Consider the following 22,030-nt stretch of genomic DNA (forward strand, 5'->3'; position numbering starts at 1 on the left):
CCCATTTCCTACCCAAGGCTATTGGCAAGTCAGACAGAATGAGTGACGATTATTTTATTCTGTAATTCTTGTGTATACTATACAAAACTATCCAACAGCATTTTAAGACTTCCAGATATTATAGGTTATATCCATGCAGAACTATTTTTATCAATTACATCTCAAGCAGAAGAAAGAATGGGAATTATTGCAAATGCATACATAAATGGTATATGAAGGCCTAAGGGAGAACAGATGAATGTCTTTATTTTGAATGTTTAGATCCTATGTTTGTAACATACAAATGAAATACATTTTCAATAACAGCAAATTAAATATAGCTTAGTCCCAATATTTTTGGAATTCAGCATAAACATTTTCAAGTTAATAATTTATTATAACTTGGCTTGCTATGTTGCATCCTGCCTTAACTATCATTGGATGGTGTCCCAGCTGTATGCAGAGCATACAGGATTGAGAATATGGTCGGGGGTAGAAAGGTAAGAAAGGTTTATTAACAACTTAACAAAAACACAAGAACACATAGTAACAAGACAGACAATGACAGACAAGAACAATTCATGTTGTGAACTTATCAGCAGTCCCCTCTGATGCTTGATGTACAGCAAGTTTCTCTTTCTACAAAGTTCAGTGAAGTTAGGCGTCCCCAATCAGCGCTGTCCGAGAGGTACCAGGAAGGACCCTGGAATTCAGTTCTTGGGCTCCTCAAGGTCCATGGGCCCAATGAATACAGACCAACAGCTAACTAATCCTTTTCACAGTGTTTTATCTTCCTTCAGAATGATTTCCAGATATTCTAGCTAATTTATAGCTTCTGAATGGTACTGATAACGTACAACCACTCGGATTCCTTTTACTTCAACTGTCCTTAGACAGACCAATAGCAGTATTAGCTTTGCATTCTTTTGATAAGATAATTATAACTATTCCACAGGGCCTTACTACTTCAAGGCTTTGCTAAATTTACTAGGCCTTACTTTATACAAGGCCTTACTACCTCTTAAACTTTAATTAGGCTCTTAGCAACAACATATAGAAACACAACAAATGCAGAAAAACACTTGGTCTAATCTTCATAGAGCCTTTAGCAAGCACCTTTATCACACAGGAATACTTTTCAGCTGTTAGAAGAGAAAATTCAGTGGAAGTCCAAGTACTGGTAACATATTTCTGGATATTACTCCCATAGATATTAGCATAAAGGACTGACAAAGCCAGATGCATGCAGTCCTAAATAAAATAACCTTGTATCTTTATGTGAAATACTCATTGGTGCTGCCTAATTAAATTTTAATTTTAATTTATGGTGTGTGGGAAAAAAAGTACCTATACACTCAGTTGTTTCTTGCAATGTAAAAGCATATGTCATTATAGTACATATGTATTAAATTTCAAAGAATATAACAATTACATCTTGTAATCCAAGGGATTGGACTGGATGATCTCCTAGTCATAATTTTATATGATTCTATGATTCTTAATATAATTTAATTAGCTTTTGTCCTTTCACATTATATTCAAGTCTTTTCTGTAATTGTCCATAGCTGTATCCTTGTGTCCATCTAACTGTCTGTCAGTTAGCTATTGGGCTCTGCCTTTTTTTGTATCATGTCACAAATGATCCTGGGCTTTCTCTCATGTTGCTTCTATACACATAATGTGTTCCTGATTCTGTATACGATATTGTTAACCATTTTCTTATGACTACTTTATCTAGTCATATCTATTCATAAAGGAGAAGGGGAGAAACAGAACTAGTACATCTGTGAACACCTAGCATACTTAAAAAGAAACTCTTATGTATCAAATGTACCCAATTCTTCTTCTAGAACTTCCTGCTCAGAACTCAATTCTTTTCACTAGGTCTTAAGTTTGAACATTTTTTAAAGTTAGCATTATGTGTAATATGCATGACAAGAAACCTTACAAACTCCAGAATTTTACTTCTGACATTTGTGGCAAGAACTATTTTATTCTTCTGTAAAATATCAAGCACCTCTGTGATGCTAAATAAATAATAGTAGCTAATCTAACCAACTGTTACTACTGACAGAAAGCATGAGTGGAAAAAGTGCCATTAGAGCTGGGACAGGATGGTAAAGCTCAGGCTATGATTAGGGTGTGAGCTTTCCCTAATTTTGAGAGCTCGTTCAATTTTTAAGAATGAATTAAATAAAAAAAGATCTTCACTTGATGCAAATTAACATAGTTTCATTTGTATTAGATCTTGGCTGTCTCCGTGAACTCTATCTTACATGCTATACCTAACGTCTCAGTCAGAGGAGAGATTGAGGTACATCATAGAAATGTGGTCTGGCTAACATCCTTGAATCATAAGAACATAAGACATGAGACATACCAAATGAATGTTCCATAATGAACCAAAGGACCAAAGTCAGAAACAGTTTTTGTTTTTTTCTGAGGAGCTTTCAAAAATGTTGGACAACATGAAAATTTTCCACAGAAAATTTTGATTTTGCAGAAATTGTAATGTTATATCAGAAATAAATCCTGAACAGTTGTACTTTATTTTTTCTTATATTTATAGCGTGCCATCTAGTGGCACATACACATAATAATGCTTCTTTACCTGTTCCTATTATATTAGCTTTAATAAAATTATTATTAGCTATACATGGCAAATGGCTTATGAAAGAAGAAGAAAGAAAAAATAAAAAGATCACAAGGGTAAAGGAGAAAGGGATATAAGATTTTGAAGCATTTGCATAATTTATAAAAAGGGATCCTAGTTTTTTCTGATTAAAAATAAATATATATATGCTAGTGGAATTTGATTTTTATCATGGGAAAATGTTGGATTTTTGGGTTACTTTTAAAATCTGAAAATTGGGGATTTTTTTTTATCAGAGAAAACCAGGATCCCTGTTTATAAAACACAGCATATATGCATTCAAGTTCTTAAAATTCAATAGGTTCATATTCATTTGTCTGTAGATTTTCAATCTTAAGTGAGTATGGACTCACAAAAAACTCATGCTAGGTACCTCTGATTTGGTTAGTCTATAAGATGCAAATCTACTCTGTGTTCTGCCTGACTTCAGGCTAACATGGCTAACTACCTCTGTTAAACCATTAAAAGTCACATAACACTTTGTATTTATAAATTATGATATTTCTACATGTGGAACAACAAAAAAGGAAAGGCTTTTAACTTTAGTTAAAAACTATGGATTGACTGTATTTTTAGCTAAATGCCAAAAAAGTATGACATATTAACATTTATCTAGCATGAGATTCATTTGGTGCATCTACACATGCACTTCAATACACAGTAGCCTATTTTTTTGCACATGAAACCATCATGTAAAAAAATATGTTATTATGCTAATGTGCAGTACAATAGGCTACTGCGCATTAAGCATCTCTTAAAAACCATGCACATTTGTTATTTCACATTAAGGCAGCCAAATGTACATTTCTTTAGTACTTCACATTGCAGGTACTGAATTTAATGTTAATTAGAAAAAGCACCTCAATGCACACATAGGAACACCCAATGTGAAAGAAACCTTTAAAATTTTTAAGATTTAAATAATATCCCTAACTTATAACATTTTTGAAGACCCTTTTTGTTGTTTTTATACAGTTCTATAAAAATACATTTTTTAAAGATTTTCTTCCAATCTTATTACAAAGATAAATAAAATTAGGTTTCTTTGTAGATGATATTGCAAAAATCCCATATATATTGCAAATAACCTGGGAAGAATAAATGCTAGTCTTATGCATTTAATGAGATTTTTTAATTAACTGCTTTATACAAATCATTTAACAATGAATTAAAGTGTTATATAATTTGCATTAGTTGTCCTGTCTAGGGCAAAAACAAACGTAGTAGCTAATGAGAATTTGGGCTTGATCCAGTTCAAATTCAGTTTTGCAACTGCTAGCCCACAAATTCAGTGGACCTCCTGGGTCCTCTCATGCAGCTTATGGATGGAAATTTATTATCTATAACACTACCAAATAAGATACTGACCAAGTCCATTCCTAAGGGCAATGTCTGATGCTTCTGAGTCTAATTGAATATAGGGCTCTTGTGAATCATATCAGTGGGCTCACTAATACGAAGGTAGGAGGTAGCTTACTGTACTCAGCTGTTAAATGTTTTATATAAAGGTTTTGTTTGTTATGCTCAGCATAGTGCTTTTTGTTTTTACCAAACACATTCTAACATTTCTGGTGAATAATCACTTTATTTTCTCCAAACTATATTCTAGCATTTAATCTTTGTTCTCTTACTAGGAAAGGTGAGAGAGGAGTGGCCTAGTCTTCACCGCCATGAGTACTGTCTAACTTTTAGGTCATGATAACTTCGGTAGACTATTTGTAGTCAGACCTGATAGCCATCAGCCAGGCAGAGAAATATTTTTTTATCTTTGTCCATTACAGTCCTGTTCTTCTTGGTACATAGACAATTTTCTGCTGTCCATCTGTGCAGTGCTCTTCAGAATGTCAATAGTTACTTCACTGACAGGAGGCTTTTTCTCCAGCATGCAGTCACTTCCACAGCTGTAATCAGCAAAAGCTATCAAATTGGAGCCCTCTTGAGATATATAAGGCATCAAGCAGGAGAGTGGTATTGTCTGTTTTGCGGGGGGGTTCTTTCTGATATTTTTGACAGGGTTCCCCTCTATCCCACCACGTCCCAGAAGACAGACTGTAGAGGACAGCACAATATTGTATTGGGTAGTTACATTAATAAGATTTCTTTTTTCCAAATTATTAAAAAAACAAAATGAGTAGGTTTTCAAAATGTTAAAAGGAGTCAAAAAAAGAAAAAAACATGAAGACAAAGTAACAAATTCTAGTAGACTCATACACTTTCCTTTACTTTGATACTTAGAAGCTAACCTTTTACTTCTTTAAAATTTGGCAGTCCAACAGCACTGCAGTCAACGACTTCCACTTTGAAAAATGCCCTAACACATACTTTACCTTTGTGTATTACCCTCAGATGAAGAATATTAAATAACAATATACTTGCCCTTTGACTTCCTTTTCAGAATTTTTTATTCAGTTGGCTGTCCAACACTATTTGAATAACCATTCTTTTAGACTTAGCAAGATGAACTTTTGTTTCTTAAATATTTCTACCTATATGTCTCACATATACATGGAGGGCTTGACTTAAAATACAGTGTTAAAATCAATAATTTTTGCTAGCATTTTTATCTATAGTTTGTTTTCTCAAATGCCATTGTATTGTGATCTTAATTAAGGCAATGGGGCAATGAAAATATAATGCCTCAAGATCCAGCTCCCAAAAGACCCTGGCAGATGTTCCTTCCAACAAGCAACAGGCAGTATCACTCAATAGAATCTGCCATACCATGAGGCCTGCTTCACGTTCAAAGGGCAAGCCATCCTGAGGGGGGAAAAACCTCAAATTATCCAGAGACCTTAGGGGGTACTTTTGAATATGTATTTGTCTTAACCACAAGTTTCTGAACAAATTTCTTCCCCCATCTCTCCCTGTGTCATACAGGTAAAGCATGTCACGTATGTTTGTTTGCACTCTGGATTTCACACAGTGTTATTAATGACTTTCTAAAGAAGCAACCTAGAAGGCTGGTTGAAGAAAGAGAAGAGTGACAGAATCTCCTGCTACTGGGCCCATGGGCAGCAAAGTTCAGTATGTTTCACAGAGTCCCATTGCAGGAATGAAGGGAGGGGGAAAAGAAAGGCAGGGAGAGAGAGAAGTCTACTCTGGGAGACCGGAGGACCTGGCCAATATTCAAATTAAAGCTTGATAGAAACCAGCTATAAAGATGCTCTACATTTTTCATATAATAGATTTATGGCTTGTTGGCCATGTGTATGACTCATTGGTAATTTTTATTGTGTGATAGTTACTTTACACATGTAACATGTCTAATTTACCTAATAGATGTAAAAATGTATCAGGGGCCTGAAAAACAAGATATCTGTTCCTCAGGAAGGTGGGTGATGGGGGTCTTTCTCTATGTGATTTTGCATTATGAGACCCACTCAAAGCATTACATCTAGAGTTATTAAACACAACACTGTCTGAGGTAGGTTGGATGAAAAGGGGGATATCTGAATTCCTGTCACTGCACATTAATGCTCTAGTTTCCACTTGTGAGATATTCTCTGTCTTTGAAACCTGGCTCTGCCTGCAGGAAGAGAATGAAGATTCTTTTCTCCCAGGGAAAGAGAAGTATGAGAATTGAAACTTTAGAGTTGCCTCTTACAATATCTGGGGAAGAAAATTTGTATGGTCTTCACTTAAATTTCCCGTCTCTCCTCAGTACACATTCTGTGCTTGCTTCACCTTCCTTGATGAACATTTCTCTCTAAAGAAGGGAATACAGTTTGTATGTATCCGAATAAAACAAAATCACAAGAATCTTAAAACATAAAGACTCTCCCTTCAACTGAACCCTAAGAACATTTTTTTCCAGATTTTTCCAAAAAGTACTTCTTGAGAATAGTTAAGCAGAAAACAGTTCTTTTCCTTAGTATGATTCAAAGCAATTACACAGATGACTCATATTCTCAGCTGGCATTTAGCTTCAAGCTTTATTCAAGCAATAATTTTTTTTCTGGAAAATGAGCATCTACCTGTAAGACACACAAACTATGTCTATTTTAATTTTATTAATGTTACATGTACATTTCCTTTTATATGTCTATGTGGACATTGTTGGCTAGTTATTATGGTGGGCTTAGTTCTATGGAATCCTTAGAGTTAATACTAATCTGAGCTTTTTCCAAGTCTCTCAGACCATACCAATGACTCTAATTTAATTGCCTACTGATAGATGCTCACTTAAGCAATATAGTAAATCCACAAAGGGAAGATTTATTTTGAACCAGGTTTGGAGAAGCACACAGTCCAGTTTGGCCATGTTCTTGTTTTTCCAGAATCTATCAACCATTGAAATTTTAAATTAGATAAAATTTGCCTGTAATATGAGGAAGACATATCAGGAGTCAGACTCCTAGCGATTCATAAAATGTACCCAAACTGTACCACAGAGCTCTAAAGCTAGGAGGTGCCTGTATCAAGTAGGACCTAATTAGAATGCAAGGCAATTCTAAGTTTAGAAAGAAAAAATTCATAGGCTTGTATTATTTCAACTTTTTATTATTATTCATTATGCTATTGTGGACAATCTAACCTAAAAATAAAGTTAGGGTATGTACAGGAGTTTGATACACATCATCTATGTTCATGGGGTTTACTTTAAGTTGCATGAATGTAGCCTAGGAGTGGCATGTACAGACTTTGCCAGTCGAAGAAGTCATATGAGGAAACAGGAGTAAGTAGCTCAGAGTGGGAGAAAGGGTGGACAGATTTGATGGGGCTAACAGGTCAATGGGGAAGATTGGCAGGTACAGGGGATGATTGTCAGGTTCCAGGGCTTAGTGGGAAGTTGGTGGGTCCAGAAGGTCAGTGGGCTAAAAATAACCCAGTCACGGGTGGGAGTGAGGGAGAGCACAGCCCTGGGGGTGTGAATGGCCAGGCTTTTCAAGCCCCGGGGTCACATTCTAAACATGTACAGGCATTTGATGGATCATGTACAGACATTTGATAAACCATTTCTAATCAAAGTTAGTTAACCTCTTTGGGTGAGCTAACTTAGACTGGACCCACCATTTTTGCCCCATATGACCTCCCTGAGCTCTTGCACACAGGGGATTTCAGTTAGGCCAAACTGAATGTAATGATTCTACGTACCAAGAATTGTTTGATTCCACTAGGGAAAATGCCAGGATGGTTTGTTACCTGAAAACAGTGCCATCTCTACCTCCCCCATCCTCTGAGACATAAGGACTATGAAAGGGCTTACAGTTGCAGGTCCAAGACCATAAAATGCCTTATTGACTTTTAGTACTAGAGGATCACCAAAAATGTTTTTCTTAGTATTTATGCATATTGGATACTAATTCAGTGCTTCATTATTAGTTCCTCATTCAATCAAAATTGGTTGTTAATTCTACTTTCTGTAGGTTGTTGATTTCAGCTTATGTAATTACCAGGGGTCCTGGTTTTCTCTTATAAAAAAAAATCCCCAATTTTTAAATTAAAAAAGTAACCCTAAATTCACATTTTTCCATAATCAAAATAAAATCAGGCATTTTTTTAACCAGAGAAAACCAGGATCTTTGGTAATCCTTATAAATCCTGTTTTGTCTCTAGTGTTTTTACACATAAGGATAGTGTCTGGTGGTGGTGGATGAATCTACAGATCTGAAGGATGTCTAAGCTCCCTTTCTGGACAGAGAAATCAACTATGGACAAGAGTTATTTTGAAATACTCTCAGAGCCATTCAGTCAAAGCCAGCTCAAAACTCTGAAGTGTACTTAATTACCTGTAAATGCAGAAGGCACAAGGAATATACTAATACATTTAGAACCTGCCTATTCCAGAGAGGATATGTTTTTTTAGGGGAAACCTGGAATAAAGAGTATTCTGGCTCACAAAAGAACAGCTAGGACAGGAAGCAACTTGCCTACTCCTTATCTAATATAAATCAATTTGTAGGATACAGGAGCCCTGAGTTCAAGGTCTTCTCTGCCTGAATAGACTATAATGTGCATCACCTAGCTGAATTCTCTAACCAACAGACTATTTTTCAGTGTTCTTTGGCCACAGCTTTTCTATTGTTTTATTTTAATATTTATTGAGCTGGAGGGGAAGTATGAGCATGCTGCTCTAGCACAGTGGTTAAACTTCTGTGCTCACTTTTGTGCTTTCATATGAGAATACTGCTCAAGCTTCCCTTGTAGGAGACTAATAATCATTTCATATTTACTGGAACATGGTACCAAACTCGAATCTTCTATCTTCCAAATGAGTGTACTAACCATAGTGATTGCACAACCTCTTTAGGTAATCTATTCCAATGCATAGCCACTCTCATAACTAGAAAATATTTTTAATGCATAACCTTAATCTCCCTTGTTACAACTTAAATCTATTGATTAAGTCTTGTTCTGGCCCCTATGGCTACAAAGAACAAGTAATCTACATCCTCTTGATTACAACTCTTTCTCCATTTGAAGACTGTTGTCAAATCTCCCTTTCCCTTCTCCAACTAAATAATTGTAATTCTTCTCACCTTTCCTCTTTTATCATGTTTTATAGTAACTTTTGTTCTTCCCTGGACTCTTTCCAATTTGGAAACCATGTCTTTGTTATGCAGTTTTAGAATACCTTGCACGGTAAGACCCTGCTCCATGACAGGACCCTTAGGCACTTCAGTAGTAATTAATAACAAGGAGGATGGTAGGCATATTTATTTTTTTCTTTATTACCATCAGCAGGGATTGTTTATTTGGTATTTTATTATTGATTTTTATTTCATGAATTGTTGCTGAAAAACTAGGTTAAAAGCAATAAGTTTTTCATTTTCTTTAAAGATGTTGATTTTCACAGCCACCCTGGTTTCCTCTGGAGGTAAATTCTTGATTTGTAGTCCACTTGTTGATAGAGCTTGGTTTTCTGAATGCATAAGATTTGTTTTGAACTAAGCAGTTCTATAGCTCCAAAATCATGAGCGGTCATTGTCATGAATGGGTGGATCATGGGGTTTGTTTTTTTAATTTTGTTTTATTAATAAGGCATGTATAGTCACTAAAAATAAATCATGCCAAGCTCTGTTCTTATGTCTGTATAGATGATGGTATTTGATATGAATGTAATTTTTATATATGTTTATATATCATAGCCAAGGCTGTTTTACTAAAGTCACTTACTTAAATAGAAAATGTAATTGATGTCAATTAGCATTTGACAGGGGGTTGTTTACTCAGATTTATGGTGAAACTTTGGAGAATGCTGAGTATTTCCTGTAGCTCAGAAGCCAGCTCTTACAGAAGGCTGACATTGACAAACAAATCCAGCATCACCTCAAATGTGCAAGTGCAGCTTTCAGATACCTAAGAAAATGTGTGTCTGAAGATCACAACATCAAATTCAAAACCAAACTCATGGTTTATCAAGCAATCATGATGCCCATCTTACTGTACGTAGCTGAGACATGGACAATTTACAGGAGACACCTTAAGTCACTAAAGAAGTGCCATCACCACTGCCTGTGGAATATCCTTCAATTCTAATGAGAAGCCAGGCATACAGGTAAGTGTCGTCTCCCAAGAAAACACCATGAGCATTGAGGCAATGATCATCCAACATCAACATCACTGGGCCAGCCACATCATCCAGATGTTCAATTCCAGACTCTCGAATCAAGCTGTATTCTCTTATCTCAGTCAAGGCATAAGCTTAAGAGGAGGGCAGAGAAAGCATGTCAAGGATGTCCTCAAGGCCAACGAAAAAATGCAACATTGACATCAACTCATAGGAGATGATTGTCTAGGACCCCACAAATGGAGGAAGACTCTGCTTCAAGGATCTCAGTACTTTGAAGCTTTCCAAAGATTGTAACAGCTGAGAGTTGTGTCTCTGTGTTGAAGGTGCTTGTTGAACATTCTGTGAGGATTAGACTAGGTGTTTCTTGTTGTTTATTCATGTATTGTGAGCTGTATGTTGCCACTAAGAGTTTAATTAAAGTAAAAGATTAGAGAGGCCTTGTATGTAGTGAGACCTTGTAAGGTTAGTGAGGCCTTGTAAGATTAGTGAGGCCTTGTATGTAGTAACACAGTTAAAGTTAACCTTATCAGAAAAATGCAAAGGCTTGTACTGCTATTAGTTAGTCATAAGGAAAATTCATAGTATAAAAGTATGAGTGGCTGAGAGTCAACAGTGTAGCTCAGAAGTTATAAATTGCCTAGAATATCTTGAAATCATCAGAAGGAAGATGCAGCATTGTAAGAGAAACTAATAATTTAAAGATTAGCTGCTGACCTGGATTCAATGGGCCAGTGGATCTCGAAGAACCCGAGGACTGAATACCAGCATCCTTCCTGGTACCCCTCAGACACTACAGATCAGGGAAGCCAAGCTGAGCTGTATAGAAGAGGAACTTGTCATACATCAGGCATCAGAGGGGACTGCCGATAAGTTGCCAACGCGAATTGTTATTGTCTGTTATTGTTGTCTTGTTTTACTATGCATAATTGTGTGTTTGTTAAATCAATAAACCTTTCTTACCTTTTTATTCCCAACCACTCTCTCAATCCCAAACCCTCCCACTGGCAGCTGGAACAAATGATGACAGGAGACAGAAAACCAGGGGTGGCAGAAGCAACAAGCTGCAGACCAAATCAAGAATCAAGAGCCACCTTCTCCATATGGAAACACAAGCCTGAGTTGCAGAAGAACCTGTTGATGCCAGATTCCCCCTGCTAGCCATTTTCAGACCCACTGATAAAGCAATCATGGAAAACAATTTTCCTCAACTGTGAAGTGTTGCCAATGATGATGACCCTTGCATAAAAGTTCTGATGTATAGGAGCCCGGTATGACCAGACAAGGGTTAAATTACATTTTAAAAGGAAAAAAAACAAAACAAACAAGACTGTAGTACTAAGTAATACCTTGAAGCATGGAGGGCATTTCCTACTGAGGCGACATTGAGACAGAATTAATGAAATTTCCTTGTCAGAAAGGTGCACATTCTCTTGGTTTTAATACGATCAGGAAAATCTTGTAGTATGGAAAATATGTACCTTTAGGAGGCAAGAAGTTACTGTCATAGTGTGAGTCCCCTTAGAATCCAATGGGTGGTATGTGTGAATAGAGAGGTGTGTTTTTATGAGAGTAGGCAAAAAAGAAAATGTACTTAAGCCTACTTTGAGAACAGTCTCCATGGGTACACGTAAGGCTCCATGAGTGCACGTTAACATGGGTTAACTTGGTGAACCTAGGTAGGGACAGTACCCTTGAATTTGAGGTGCAGGATAAGAACAGTTTTTTGTCCTGATATTTCTTTTGTTTGTTTATTCTTATACCTCTCTCTGTACCTCAACATATGCCGTGGGACTCCTTGCATGATTGGAGCATAGCCATAGAGGGCTACACCATGCACAAAAGGAATCAATCAGGGAAAAAAGGCAGAGGGCTAGCTCTCTATGTGAGGGATCAGTACACCTCTCCAGAGGATGACATTGGCTCCAAAGATAAGCAGCTTGAAACCCTCTGGGTCAGGCTTCAGGTGGGAGTGGTGGGGAGAGGTAAGAGACACCTAACTGTGGGCATTTACTACAGACCACCAAACCAAGGGGAGGAGCTTGATCTGGAGTTCTCTCAAGAATTGACGGAGGCCGCATATGCAAGGGTCTTGGTTGTCATGGGCATCTTCAATTACCTGGAAATAGATTGGGAGGAACACTCAGCAAGGTCAGATTGGTCATGTAGCTTCTTAACTGTAATCAATGAGCTGTTTCCGACCCAGGAAGTGCAAGGGTCAACCAGAGGTACCAGTTTCCTAGACTTGGTCTTGGCCAAAGGAGATGATCTGGTGTGTGGCTTTAACATTGAGGGTAGCCTGGGTGACAGCAACCATAAGCTCATCAAGTTCATTGTCCAACACAAGGTTGATAAATAAACCAGCAGGACTGAAGTCCTAGACTTCAGAAATTCTGACTTCAACAGGCTCAGGGCATTGCATTTTAGGGGAGGCAATGCGGGACCAGGATGGAAGGTAAATGGCATGAACAAAAAGTGGTCATTCCTCAAGGACATGATCCTCGAAGCACAAAAGAACACTATTCCCATGAAAAGAGAAGGTAGCAGAAGGGCTGACAAGCCCTCCTGGCTCAATAGGGACATCATGATTTTCTTGACAAAGGAAAAAGGGCCTATACATAGTGGAAGCTAGGGACAGTCCTCAAGAAGGACTATACACTTGTAGGGAAATGATTAGGAAAGCTAAGGCAACTACTGGGTTTAAGTTAGCCAAGAAGTCCAGGACAATAAGAAGTCCTTCTTTAGGTATATAGGAAGCAGAAGGAAAACCAATGGGAAGTGTGGAGCCCCTGCTTAACACCTCAGGACACTGGTAATGGACACTCAGAAATTATTGAACTTGAGAATGCTCATTTTATTTCAGTTTTACACCGGACCAAAGGGAAAGACAAGGGAGATAAGGATCACAGGGGGCATGGTGGGAATAACATCCTTCCCACTGTGGATGCTGAGCTGGTGAGAAAACAACTAGAAAAGCTAGACATATATAAATCAACAGGACCAGATGGACTTCATCCAAGAGTGCTGATGGAGCTGGCTGAGGTTATCGCGGAACCCCTGGCAAAACTCTTTCAGAAATCATGGCACACAGGGGAGAGGCTTGAGGATTGAAAGAAGGACAACATTGTGCCCATCTTCAAGAAGGGGAAGAGGCAGGACTCGAGAAACTCTAGGCCAATCAGTCTAACCTCCATCCCAGGGAAAATCCTGGAAAAACTCATTAAAGAATCTATGTGCGATACACTCATTAAGGGGAAGATTCTGAACTACAGCCAGCATGGCTTCATCATGGGTAGGTCTTGTCTTACTAATGTCATCTCCTTCTATGAACAGGTCTCTTACCACCTGTACACAGGAGAGAAGGTCGACATAATATAACTAGACTTCCAAAAGGCTTTTGCTCTAGTATCCCACGATATCCTTGTGGAAAAATTGGAAGATTGTGGGCTTAACTGCTCAGTGGGTGGAAAACTGGCTGCATGGTAGGACCCAGAGAATTTTCATGAACAGATCTGTGTTGTCCTAGTGAGAAGTACCCCTAGGTATCACTCAGGGGTCCATGCTTGGACCAGTGCTTTTCAACATCTTTATCAATGATTTGGATGTGGGGGTGAAAAACTTGCTGGCCAAGTTTGTAGATGACCCTAAGTTATGCAGGAGCATGGTCATGCCATAAGATAGGTTGGAGATACAGGCAGACCTAGACAGGCTGGAGAGCTGGGCAGACCAGAACCAGATGAAGTTCAACACTCAAAAGTATAAGGTGCTCCATCTGGGGGCAAACAGCTCCCAACATAACTACAGGCTCAGTGGCAGCAATTTGACTTACACCATGGCCAAAAGGAACCTAGGGGTAGTGATCAACCATTGAATGAACATGAGCCAGCAGTGTGATGCTGAGGCCAGCAAGGCAAACAACACACTGGCATGCATTAACTATTGCATATCATGCAGAATTAAGGAAGTGACAATCCCACTTTGCACTACTGAGACTGCAGCTGGAGTACTGCATCCATTTCTGGGCACCGCACTTCAACAAGGAGATGGAAAAACTTGAGAAGGTCCAAGGAAGAGCCATCCATATGATCAGGAACTTTCAAGACAAGCCATAGGAGGTGCAGCTGAGGGCCTCTTCAGCGTACAGAAGAGAAGGCTGCGAGAGGACTTGGTAGTGGCTAACTGCTACATCAGGGACATACATCAAGACCTTAGTGAAGAGCTGTTCACCAGGGCACCCCTGGGGAAGACCAGAAGCAATGGATACAAACTCCTGGAAGGCTGCTTTAGGCTCAGTTCTAGAAAAAACTGCTTCACAGTCAGCATGTCTAGACTGTGAATTAAATTATCTCCAGTGGAGGTGCAGTCACCTATCCTGGAAATCTTCAAAAGGAGACTGGAGAGTCACCTTGCTGGGGTCACTTGATGCCGGTTTTCTTTTCCTGCCTAGTGTAGGGGGACTGGACCAGGTGGTCTAGAAGGTCCCTTCCAGCCCCTAACAAGCTATGAATATATGAATCTATGAATCTTTATGGTAACTAATTTTTTTAAGCTTATTCTTGTTTTCATAATAGATCTTTTTTGTTATCTTTTTCGATATTTGTGATTTCAGAGTATTTGAGCATGCATGTCTGCTCATCTTTTCTGAATGTATGACCAGCTTAAGATCTAATCTTTTTAGCTGGCAAAATACCTTATGCAAAGAGCTGGCAAGACCTGAGAAAGATAGGTGGAGCTGAGCACCGCAGGGCAAGAAGTGACCCCTCACCCATCTCAGCTGATTCTCAGTGGCCAGGCAGCAGACAGCTGGGGGGGAGGTCACTAAAGGCAACCCTAGAAGTGTGGAAGCACCCCAGGAGGGTTTCTCAAAGGCACATCCAGGCTGCCTCTGGAATCAGGGTGTGTTAGTCATTATGACCACACCAAATAAGGCAGTTGAATGTGAACCAAGCCCATGGAGATGCAGATATAATCCTTGAATTAGAAATGATATTTTTATAGGAAACTGATGAATGAGTAGATTTTTTGTCACCTGTGTACCTTAGCAGATTGCCTACCAGGTATTGAATCTCTACCCTACTCTCCTTTTTGCTTTGTTAGGTTTTCTTTTGTTTTGTTTATCTTAGTAATTAAAGATTTAAGTTTCATTCTTAAGTACTGTAGCCCATGAATGCATTCATCACTATGGTTTAAAGTGGGATTTGGCAGGAAAAGGCATAGTTTCTTTAACAGCAATAGACTACAAAAAGGAGTTTTTAAAGACAATATCTATTTAGTTAACAGAGTCAGTGTGAAGAAATCAATTGCTTGACAGGTAATAATAACTCTGTAGCATCATGCCAATATAGAATCCAACCAACTTGATATTTTTTTATTCTGAACATTTTCATTAATAGTCAATACTTTTCAGTCTTATTGTTTGGGGTTTTTGGGGGGCGGGTTGTTTTGTTTATTAAAAATACCATGATCATATTGTCTTGGAGAAATGAGACTTTGAAATAGGAAATATGTATGGAAATAGGGGGTTGCGCTGGTGTTTTCTGCAGAGGATTTATGCTGAGATTCAGGAATGAAATCAAATTATTTTCTAAAGTGTACAATTTAGAATATTCAAGTAAACTATTCATCCTTTAGACTTATTTCTTTCCTTCCCTTCTCTTCTGTAGTTGTACAATCAGAATTAAATAATTATGCTACACATACAGTTCAAAAGTCCTTGGTAGATATTGCTCAGCATTCATAAAGAAATATCACCAGAGATCCTGGCATTCTCTGATTTAAAAAAACTCCAATTTTCAGGTTAAGAAAAATAATCCACAATCTATATTTTTCCATGATCAAAATGAAACACTCTGTGTGTGTGTGTGTGTGTGTGTGTGTGTCTTAGTGGCATTTCATTTTAATAATTGAAAAATGTGGATTTTGGGTAACCATTTTTAACCAAACAAATGGAGATTGTATTTTATTAGAGAAAACCAGGATCTCTGAATATCAGTACATGAAGAAGTCTCCCTAAACTATTTTTAGAGGATTATACCCTTTACACTCTTTTATATAGACTGTATTTTCAATGTAAATATCAGTTGTCAGTAGGTGTAGGGAAAAGCAGCAGAGAGAAAAGCTCTTGGCATTAAATAAAACGTTTATGCTTTCTATTTTTTTTTTAAAAAGACATTTGAAACAGGATTTTTTCCCTGTAAACAGTTCCTAAGAGATTTATATTCCTTTTAAAGATGTAGCAATGTAGAGAAACTATCATCTGAGAGACAGAGTAGCAAGCTGAGGCAAGCTAAACTAAATTCAATGAACTAAACAAAATTGAACATGAGAAGCAGAGACCAAACAGCAAAATACTACTTGACATTTTTATGGAAGATAGACCATTCAATAGAAAACAGCCCTAAACAGATGTGTCACTAATGAAAAGTTTAAATACTTTTTTATGGGCTCAGAGAACATGCGGGTTCCTTGGGGGAAAATTGTGACATGGAAATATTGTCCCATTTAAAGAAGAAGACATAGGTGATGTGCACTTAAAAAAGGTTCTTAGAAAATTTTATCCACTTAAATCTATTTTTTTCCAGTTGTGTAAACAAAGTTTTTGGATTTAAAAAAGTAACCCAAAATCCCTTCCATGATCAAAATGAAACAACACTATAAAGAAAGAAAGAAAGAAAGAAAGATAGATAGATAGATAGATAGATAAAGCTATATATTAGAGGCATTCTATTTTAATCACAGGAAAATGTGGATTTGGGGTTACTTTTTTATCCATAAATTGGGGGGGGGGGTTAATCAGATAAAACTAGGATCCCTGATTATCATGTAATCCTTTTTATAATCTTATCAAGCTCTGTCAGGGAACCTGAAATGATTTCTGCTCCTCTACTCCTATCAGGAGGCAGGTTGTGCACTTCACTTCTCTTTGGTTCTTAAAAATCTTCTTTTAATTTTCAGTTGAATCTTAAATTTTTCAGGGTTTGTTTATACCCTTCTTGTGCCATCATTTTCCTTTAGATTAAATAAGCAGCTGTTCTCCATGACTGCTGTTTACTTTCCTGAAGTCTTTATGCTGTGCAATCATACTGCCAGTTAGTCTTTGTTTTACTAGACTAAAGCAAGCCAAACTCTTTTAAACTGCTGATATAAAATAGCTTCATCCTGTTCTTGATCATCTTCCTAGTCCTCTGTACACAGGCAGATCAAAAATTGCAGCAAAGAGGGTACTGCCCCTTTGCCTTTGTGGTGTATGTACAATGAGCCTCTAAAGGTAATCTTATATTTTGGATGCACTGTGTTGCCCCATCCTCCAACCCAGAACTGGCACTTTCTTTGCCTTGAAGGACAGACTGCAGGGGCAACATTTTTAGAATGACAGCAAAATAATAGAGGCTATGAGCACTCTGAGCTTACTGTCATATCAGCACAGCTCCTGCCTTAGCTCCACATATTCCATGGGATCTCAACTGCTTGACCTTGTACTGGCAACCCAGGATGACCTAATCAGTGACCTAAGAATTGAAAGGAAGCTGGGTGACAGTGACCATGGCTTGATCACCTTCACCATCTGTCGCAAAGCCGGCAAGTCAGTCAGTAATACGGAAGTCCTCACCTTCAGGAAAGCTGACTTTGACAAGCTAAGGAAACTTGTCAGACAGGCCCTAAAAGGCCACAATCCAATGGTTATGGGAGTTCAGGATGAGTGGTTGATCCTCAAGGGAGCAATCCTAGATACGCAAGCAAAGTCCATCCCATCTCGGATGAAAGGCAGCAAAAGGGCATAGCAGCCCCTTTGGATCTCCAGGGAACTGGCGGACCTCCTACATCTTAAAAGAAAGACCTACAAAGGATGGAGTTCTGGAACCACCAACCAAGGAGGAATACTCTGCACTGGTCCAGACCTGCAGAGAGCAAATCAGGAAAGCCAAGGCTGTGATGGAACTCCAATTAGCTATAAATATCAAGGGTAATAAAAAGTCCTTTTTTAGATGAGTGGGGAGCTGGAGAAAAAGCAAAGGCAATATTGGATCCCTGCTAAACCAGATGGGGCAACTGACACCTAAGAAAAAGTGAACTTGCTAAATGGGTACTTTGCATCAGTTTCTCACCAGTCCCATGGGAAGGCCCTACCCAGTATGGGTCAGAGAGGCCCAAGTGAGGAAGATTCCTTGCCCTCCATCGAAGCTGACCTTGTGAAGAAACACCTCAGTAAGCTGGATACCTTCAAGTCAGCCAGTCCTGATGGGTTATACCCAAGGGTACTCAGGAAGCTGGTGAGCATCATAGCTCAGCCCCTGGCATGAATCTTCAAGAGCTCTTGACACTCTGGTGAAGTGCCAAATGATTGGAACAGGGTCAATGTCATTTCTATCTTCAAGAAAAGGAGGAAAGTAGATCCAGCTAAATACGGGCCCATCAGCCTGACCTCTATTCTGGGGAAGGTCTTGGAAAAGATTATTAAAGAGGCCATCCTTAACAGACTAGTTGAAGGTAATATCTTGAGGGATACCCAGCACGGGTTTGTTGCGGGTAGGTCTTGCCCGACCAATCTCATTTCCTTTTATGACCAGGTGAGATATCACCTGGACAAAGGAGAAGACATTGATATTGTATATCTTGACTTTAAAAAAGCCTTTTATCTGGTATCCCATGATCACCTCTTGGCTAAACTGGCTAACTGGCCTCAACCTCACCACAATCCACTGGCTGGGAAATTGGCCCTGCTGTAGGACCCAGAGAGTGGTGGTCAATGGAAGCTAATTGTCTTGGTGTGCTGTGACCAGTGGGGTCCCTCAAGGTTTTGTCACATCTTTTTTGTTAACATCTTCATCAATGATGTGGACATTGGTGTCAGAAGCAGACTGGCCAAGTTTGCTGATGATACCAAACTCTGGGGTAAAGCATCCACACCTGAGGACAGGAGGGTGATCTAGGTGGATCTCAAAAGGCTCAGGAAATGGGCAGACAAGAACCTGATGGTGTTCAAGACTGAAAAATGCAAGATTCTCCACCTTGGGAGGAAAAACCTGCAGCATGCTTATAGGCTCAGCAGTGCTATGCTGGTTAGCACTACAGGTGAAAGGGACTTGGGGGTCAGGATTGACCACAAGATGAACATGAGCCTCCAGTGTGATGCTGCAGCTAGTAAAGTGAGCAAAATTCTGGCTTGCCTCCATAGATGCTTCTCAAGCAAATCCCGGGATGTCATTTTCTCATTGTACTCAGCCTTGGTGAAGCTGCAGCTGGAGTACTGTGTCCAGTTTTGGGCTCCACAATTCAAAAATGATGTGGAGAAGCTTGAGAGGGTGCAGAGAAGAGCCACACACATGATCAGAGGTCAGGAAAACAGACCTTATGATGAGAGGCTGAGAGCCATGGGGCTCTTCAGCCTGGAAAAGCGCAGGCTCAGGGGTGATCTAGTGGCCACCTATAAGTTTATCAGGGGTGCTCATCAGGATCTGGGGGAACGTCTATTCACCAAAGTGCCCCAAGGGATGACAAGATTGAATGGTCACAAACTCTGCCACAACCGATTCAGGCTGAACATAAGAAAGAACTTCTTCACTGTTTGAGCCCCCAAGTTTTGGAATAGACTGCCACCGGAGGTGGTTCAAGCACCCACTTTGAACACCTTCAAGACACATTTGGATGCTTATCTTGCTGTGATCCTATGATCCCTGCTGACTTCCTGCCCCTGGGGCAGGGGGCTGGACTTGATAATCCTCCGGGGTCCCTTCCAGCCCAAATGTCTATAAAATGTATGGAACTGTATCTGCATATTTTTTGGGATTTAGCATGTCAGGAAGCACTAGTGAAGGCTGGTATTAGATTAAATTTTAAGAAAAATGTCTTTTCCAGTAACTGAGATAAACAGGAGTTTGATAGATATAACCATGTCTACATGAGACTCTACTGAGCAGTAGTATCAAGCTGCTTTACAGTAGCTCATTGCTACTGGGCAGTAGTGGTGGCAGGCACTAACTGTGACATGATGTTACAGTAACTAACCATGACATGATGTACAGTAGCAATGAGCTACTGTGCAGTAGTGTCAGAAGAAAACTTGTCCTGGGACACTATTGTGCAGTAATGCCAGTTACTGCATAGTCTTTTAGTACCTGGCTATACAAGTACTAAAAGACTGTGCAGTAACAACTGTACAGTCTGCCACTCATGTAGATGTGATTACAGTGTAAGAATTTCAGAGCTCAAACTACAAATTTCTATATGGAAAAGCATATTAAGTCCAAGACGATAATTTCACATTGCTCTAACAAAGACCATTTTCAACAGCCTTTACTAGCACACAGAGTATTTCACGATATTTTCTCCTGTACTGCTACAGAATATGTTGTTCATATGCTGCCAAATCAGTTGCTCCTTCCAGAATTCTGAGCAGTTCTATTTTTCTCTTTCACTGAAGTAAGACTAGCTGCTTTAAGGATGTACTGGAAGTTAACATCAAAAGACATAATATTTGCTGAACCTTTAACTAATGAGCCTCAAAAAAGCAGAATGATCCACACATCACCCATATGTTAGTCTTTTGGTTTGTCTCAGTGTGTTTATTGCCTACTTGTATTGCTAAACAGAGTTCCACAGGCAAAACACACATACGTGTGTGAACACACACACATGCACGCATGCACACACACACAGTATGTAACAAGAATTTGCTTTTAAAGTGTCTTTGAATGGAAGAGAAAAAGAAAAAGGAAAACTGAAGAGGCTAACAGCAGTCGCTTCTTAGAATGCCATGTGTAAATGAATGTTCTCATTCTAAACTTGCTTTTAAGGTTTCTTAGTTATACATAAATGATGGTAACTTCTCCACAGTAAACTCTATATTTGCTTTTTATGCACTACTGCTTTATTTTTAGCAATTTATTCTTTACATCTTTCAAGTTTTTAGATGGCTTCATTTTAGGATTCTTAAGAATAAGCATAATTTGATTAAAATGCAGCCCAACATTCTGAGTGGGATACAGTACATGAAAAATCTTTATTAATTTTAATAACCTAGATTTCTAAAATTCTCATGACAGTTGAGAAAAGGATCATTGTTATATGTTATAATATTTAACTGTAATTAACATAATTCCCATAGTGTGTTTGTCAAGGATAATTATCCTTGTAATAATAACCTACTATAACCTTAAATTATATTCTAATTATAAAATGTGGGGCCAAATTCATTCCTTCAATGGCATTGTGCCAGGGATGAATTTGGTTCAGAGTGTGCATAATTAAATATATGTAAAATGTTTCCTCTAGCCAAGGGTAACCGGCTGCAAGGATGATTAGAAAAAGGAAAATATGTAGGAAAAAAAAAAGAATAATTTGCATAAAATATACCTCATTTTTATTGCCACAGTCTGAGGCTACAGTGAGGAAGTTAGAACTCCACTCCTTATGTGCATAAAATAAAAGGAAGAACAATTTCAGACTTTACACTTGCTTATCTCATTCTTCTCTGAATTTTCCATCATTACATTACCACTCCACTCACCATAGCTATCTGTTGAAATACTACACTAGAACAAGCCATATATTTTAAACATTGCTCCAAAATGCAACTCTGTGTTTTAAATACCGTTTTCTCTAAATCCATTTGGAACAGAGCTGATAACACAATGGATAAAATGAATTCAGAAGGTCAAATTATTTGGATCAGCAACCCACAGACCTCTATGAACCTTCAAACCTTCATTTGAATATCTTCAGACCTTTCATTAAAATCTTTTAAAAGATGCTGAGAGCTCAGTGAGATTTGTAGATCAGTGATATAGCTTAGAACATCACTGATGGTTCATGTACTAGAATTTGCAAACCATTGTTTTACCCTTTGATTTACACTATGATAAACTGTACCATTGCAATGGTAAGAATGT

Source organism: Crocodylus siamensis, chromosome 1 (assembly GCF_052110815.1).
Source record: "Crocodylus siamensis isolate JL-2025a chromosome 1, ASM5211081v1, whole genome shotgun sequence".
Lineage (NCBI taxonomy): Eukaryota > Metazoa > Chordata > Crocodylia > Crocodylidae > Crocodylus > Crocodylus siamensis.